Source organism: Schistocerca cancellata, chromosome 4, assembly GCF_023864275.1.
Source record: "Schistocerca cancellata isolate TAMUIC-IGC-003103 chromosome 4, iqSchCanc2.1, whole genome shotgun sequence".
Lineage (NCBI taxonomy): Eukaryota > Metazoa > Arthropoda > Insecta > Orthoptera > Acrididae > Schistocerca > Schistocerca cancellata.
In genome coordinates this window covers 811410441-811416250 of record NC_064629.1, presented here as the reverse complement: position 1 = coordinate 811416250, position 5810 = coordinate 811410441, and the positions used below count along the sequence as shown (strand labels likewise).

The window sequence follows — 5810 nt, the reverse complement described above, 5'->3', positions numbered from 1 at the left end:
CACATGCACCAACGACCATGGAGCAGTTGCCAACCAGGCTGGTGGAGGAATGGAACTTCGTACCACAAGAACTCCTTACCACCCTCGTGGCCAGTATGGGAGCACATTGCACAGCATGCATTCCCATTCGTGGTGATCCCATGCCCTATAAGGAACCGTGTCCCACCAGTTGTAATGTTCAGGGGACCATCATAAATCGCGGTGATTTCAGAGTAAATACTGTCTTTCAATAATAGTGTACGGGACTTGGTAGATTAATCTCCCACGAGTAATGAGTATGATGGGCAAACATCTATTAGGCGCACTACGAATGTAGTGTTGTGGACATGTTGGGAATGTGGATCTCACGGGGGGCGTGCAAGGGATAAGTCCCTGCAGACACACTATCCTCTGTGCCCGCGGTGGCTCAGATGGATAGAGCGTCTGCCATGTAAGCAGGAGATCCCGGGTTCGAGTCCCGGTCGGGGCACACATTTTCAACATGTCCCCAATGAAGTGTATCAACGCCTGCTTGCAGCTAGGGTGTCAATTTAATTATTATTTCATTTCTAGCAAAGTTGCATGGTCATCGACGGTAACTGTACTTTCGGGAACAGATACTACCGTCATATATAGTGTTATTTCTATTCATCTCATTTCTTGTTTCTTTCAGTTACCTTCTGCACTATACTGAAATAGTTCTTTCTATCTATGTTGCAAGTTTCATCGAGCTATGTTACTCGTCAGTGACATATCATGTGAAATTTACTTTGGTCCTTAAGTTTTGCACACCAGTGTATATGGTAAAATTAATGGTCCGATACACCACCCCCTGGGTACATTCGGAATCACTTTTATGTCAGAAGATTTCTCTCCGATAAGAATGACATGTTGTACTCTGTTTGCTAAGAACTCTTCAGTCCAATCACACAGCTAGTATGATACTCTGTACGCTCCTACTTTGTTCATTAGGTGGAACTATGTCGAATGCCCTCTGGAAGTCAAGGAACACGGTATCAACCTTGGCGACGGTAGCCACTGCTAGATGTGTCTTACGGACGTAAAGGGCGAGCTGGGTTTCACACGACCGCTGTTTTCGGATCCCATGATGATTCTTATGAAAGGCCGTTTTCTATCTTCAGAAAGGTCATAATACAACAGTATAAAACGTGTTCCAAAATGCTCCCACATTACATCAGTAATACTGGCCTATAGTTCTGTACATCTATTCGAATACCCTTCTTCAAACGGCGCTGACGTATGTACACTCCTGGAAATGGAAAAAAGAACACATTGACACCGGTGTGTCAGACCCACCATACTTGCTCCGGACACTGCGAGAGGGCTGTACAAGCAATGGTCACACGCACGGCACAGCGGACACACCAGGAACCGCGGTGTTGGCCGTCGAATGGCGCTAGCTGCGCAGCATTTGTGCACCGCCGCCGTCAGTGTCAGCCAGTTTGCCGTGGCATACGGAGCTCCATCGCAGTCTTTAACACTGGTAGCATGCCGCGACAGCGTGGACGTGAACCGTATGTGCAGTTGACGGACTTTGAGCGAGGGCGTATAGTGGGCATGCGGGAGGCCGGGTGGACGTAGCGCCGAATTGCTCAACACGTGGGGCGTGAGGTCTCCACAGTACATCGATGTTGTCGCCAGTGGTCGGCGGAAGGTGCACGTGCCCGTCGACCTGGGACCGGACCGCAGCGACGCACGGATGCACGCCAAGACCGTAGGATCCTACGCAGTGCCGTAGGGGACCGCACCGCCACTTCCCAGCAAATTAGGGACACTGTTGCTCCTGGGGTATCGGCGAGGACCATTCGCAACCGTCTCCATGAAGCTGGGCTACGGTCCCGCACACCGTTAGGCCGTCTTCCGCTCACGCCCCAACATCGTGCAGCCCGCCTCCAGTGGTGTCGCGACAGGCGTGAATGGAGGGACGAATGGAGACGTGTCGTCTTCAGCGATGAGAGTCGCTTCTGCCTTGGTGCCAATGATGGTCGTATGCGTGTTTGGCGCCGTGCAGGTGAGCGCCACAATCAAGACTGCATACGACCGAGGCACACAGGACCAACACCCGGCATCATGGTGTGGGGAGCGATCTCCTACACTGGCCGTACACCACTGGTGATCGTCGAGGGGACACTGAATAGTGCACGGTACATCCAAACCGTCATCGAACCCATCGTTCTACCATTCCTAGACCGGCAAGGGTTCCAACAGGACAATGCACGTCCGCATGTATCCCGTGCCACCCAACGTGCTCTAGAAGGTGTAAGTCAACTACCCTGGCCAGCAAGATCTCCGGATCTGCCCCCCATTGAGCATGTTTGGGACTGGATGAAGCGTCGTCTCACGCGGTCTGCACGTCCAGCACGAACGCTGGTCCAACTGAGGCGCCAGGTGGAAATGGCATGGCAAGCCGTTCCACAGGACTACATCCAGCATCTCTACGATCGTCTCCATGGGAGAATAGCAGCCTGCATTGCTGCGAAAGTTGGATATACACTGTACTAGTGCCGACATTGTGCATGCTCTGTTGCCTCTGTCCATTATAATTATCCGGGCTGTTATGCCGTGGTCGGTTGATGAATGCTGTGGTGATTCCCAACGTTTCGTCTCCGACTGCGGGAGACATCTTCAAGGGGGTCCGTAGCTTGATGGAAGGTCCAACACACACACTGGCTCGCTACTGACTGCCGCTAAATTCCGTGTCCGCGCGCCCCCGCGCCGCGGCGTGACGTCACGTGTTTTGAAAACGTCAGTGCAATTGGCCGCTGTCCGTCGCCGTTGATCGCCGTTGCCATCACCCAGTAGTGGACGAGTGGTACACATCTTCTTTAACACCGGCATCCATATACCGTTTAATTTGACGCCCTCCTCCTTTCGGTTGAAATTATTTGGGTGTTTAGCGATTTCGATCGCCTCCCTGTAGAGCCTTTCGTAATATCCGCTCGTGGCCGCTAGTACTTGCGGCCCCTAAGTCCCGTAATTGCAAACTTCTTTATGGAGAAATTCGAAGAACAGGCCTTAGGTACTGCCAGCAAGAAACCAAATGCATGGTTCCGATACGTGGATGACACGTTTGTGTTGTGGAGACATGGTAGGGAGGAACTAAGCCGGTTCCACGAACATCTGAACAGTATAAACTCAAGAATTCAGTTTACAATGGAGGAGGAGGCAGACGGCAAACTACATTTCCTCGATGTGCTTGTGTTTAGAAACGAAAATGGTAGTTTGGGCCACTCAGTGTACCGCAAACCCACACACACGGACCGTTATTTGCACCGGGATTCGAACCATCACCCACAACAGAAGCGGGGTGTTATCAAGACGTTAGCGGACAGAGCTAGAAATATTTGTGAACCTGAGTTGCTCGACGCTGAGATGGAACATCTCCACAATGCACTAACGAAGAACGGATATTCGTCCGCCGAAATAAAACGTGCGTTGAGGCAGCCACGCAGAAATCATACTGACGTACAGGCTACTGCAAAATCTAAGGTTTTCCTGCCGTTTGTTAAAAATGTAACGGAAAGAATAGGGAGGATATTGACGAAGCGGAATATTACCGTAATTTACAAGCCCACCAGGAAGATACAGGAATACCTTAGGCCTGCCAAGGACGCTCGCAAACCATTGGAAAAATCTGGAGTGTATAGGATCCCATGCAGCTGTGGTGATGTTTATGTGGGTACCACTAAAAGAACTGTTTCTAAACGTTTGGAAGAGCACAAGGGAAATTGTAGAAGAGGAGAAACGGAACGATCAGCTGTTGCAGAGCATGCTTTCCAGCCAGGGAACCACAATATTCGTTTCGAGGAGACGCAAGTACTAGCGGCCACGAGCGGATATTACGAAAGGCTCTACAGGGAGGCGATCGAAATCGCTAAACACCCAAATAATTTCAACCGAAAGGAGGAGGGCGTCAAATTAAACGGTATATGGATGCCGGTGTTAAAGAAGATGTGTACCACTCGTCCACTACTGGGTGATGGCAACGGCGATCAACGGCGACGGACAGCGGCCAATTGCACTGACGTTTTCAAAACACGTGACGTCACGCCGCGGCGCGGGGGCGCGCGGACACGGAATTTAGCGGCAGTCAGTAGCGAGCCAGTGTGTGTGTTGGACCTTCCATCAAGCTACGGACCCCCTTGAAGATGTCTCCCGCAGTCGGAGACGAAACGTTGGGAATCACCACAGCATTCATCAACCGACCACGGCATAACAGCCCGGATAATTATAATGGACATGATATTTCCGGCCGTGAAAGTTTACATTTTAGTATCTGTTGCCTCTGTCTATGTGCCTGTGGTTCTGTCAGTGTGACCATGTGATGTATCTGACCCCAGGAATGTGTCAATAAAGTTTCCCCTTCCTGGGACAATGAATTCACGGTGTTCTTATTTCAATTTCCAGGAGTGTATTTTTCCAATCACTTGGAGCACTGATTTCCTCCATGGTCTATGACAGAGTGCTGCTAGAAGAGAAGCGAATGCTTTCGAATGCTCTCCTCAGAAATCCTATAGGTATCTCTTCAGGGCCAGTCGCCTTCCCTCTGTTGAGCAATTTTACCGGTCACATGTTATGAAACCTATCGTTTTCGTGTTTTTGCGACGACTGAAATGTAGAACTTTGATACAAACTCCCTGAGTGAAACAATTTTAGGAAACACAATTTATATTTCAGTCTTTTGTCATCCTTCATACCGGTGCCAGTATAGCCACTGAGTGACGGGATATGTTCACTGACTTCAGTTAAGATCAAAAGTCGTACGTTTTTCTGTCAGATCAGTAACCAGAATTTTACTTTCACATTCTTCAACGCTCCATGCATGGCTTTCCTGAGGCTCATCCCGGATTCGTTTAGTTTTTGTTTTCTGATATGGCTGTTGAACCTTGGTGTGTCTTTTCCACCCCTCATAACGTTGCTCAGGAGTTACCTGTCTAAGGTATTTCAGTCTTAAGAGATGAATGTTTGATAATGCCTGCTCAGGTAACCTGAAATATATTTCTTGTCACACTTACCAAGTAGAAATATCTTCTTCCCTTTCTTAAATTTCCTATTGATGCTTACAGTCAGTGATGGTGTAAGAGCTCTACGAACACTACATTAGTTGAATCGAAAAGTTGGAGCCTGTTTGCAACCAGGAGATGTAAGACATTTCCCTCGCAAGTCATTTCTCTACGTGTTCCAGCGTAACCACAAGCATCTGCACGAAGACGAAGAAAGCAAGAGCAGAAAATAGTTGACTAGTGCCACACCACGACAGGAGCAGCCTCTACGAGAAGGGAATATAAGCGCCCACAGTACTAGTCTGGAATTAGTCGAAACCACGCCTTGGAGGAGAGCACTACAATAGCAGTTATTAGTGATCCATATCCATTGCTTACATGGACATTGTTTATAGCGAAGAACATTAATTATTTGCATGTCGCCCATCGCTTGTGACACATTCTTGTAAATACCAAGTTCAGTATTGTCAGTCTTCTTTATTTGTAATAAAAACTATTAATGTGCATTGTTGGAATTGTATAGCATTCCGAGAATGCAGCACCCTTTAGGCACCCTATAAACGACGAGTGGGCAGGACCCTACACTACCTACTGAATGTAATTTTCGGATAAGGTATTTATAACAATATCAAACGAATTCCTATCCTTACTACTGAGGGAGTTGGAGCAGTAGTTGGCACACTGGACTCGCATACAGGACGACGACGGTTCAAACCTACGTCCGGCAATCCTGATTGAGGTTTTCCCGGATTTCCCCAAAAATTGCTTCAGGCAAATGCCGGGATGGCTCCTTTGGAACCTTCCCTA

At 48.7% G+C, this 5810-nt stretch overlaps 1 non-coding gene across 1 annotated transcript; it reads left to right on the top strand.

Annotated features, from left to right (window-relative positions):
* Positions 1–394: 394 nt before the first annotated feature.
* Positions 395–469, top strand: Trnat-ugu (transfer RNA threonine (anticodon UGU)). Its single transcript has one exon. It is a non-coding gene; the product is annotated as a tRNA-Thr (tRNA).
* The last annotated feature ends 5341 nt before the right edge of the window (positions 470–5810 follow it).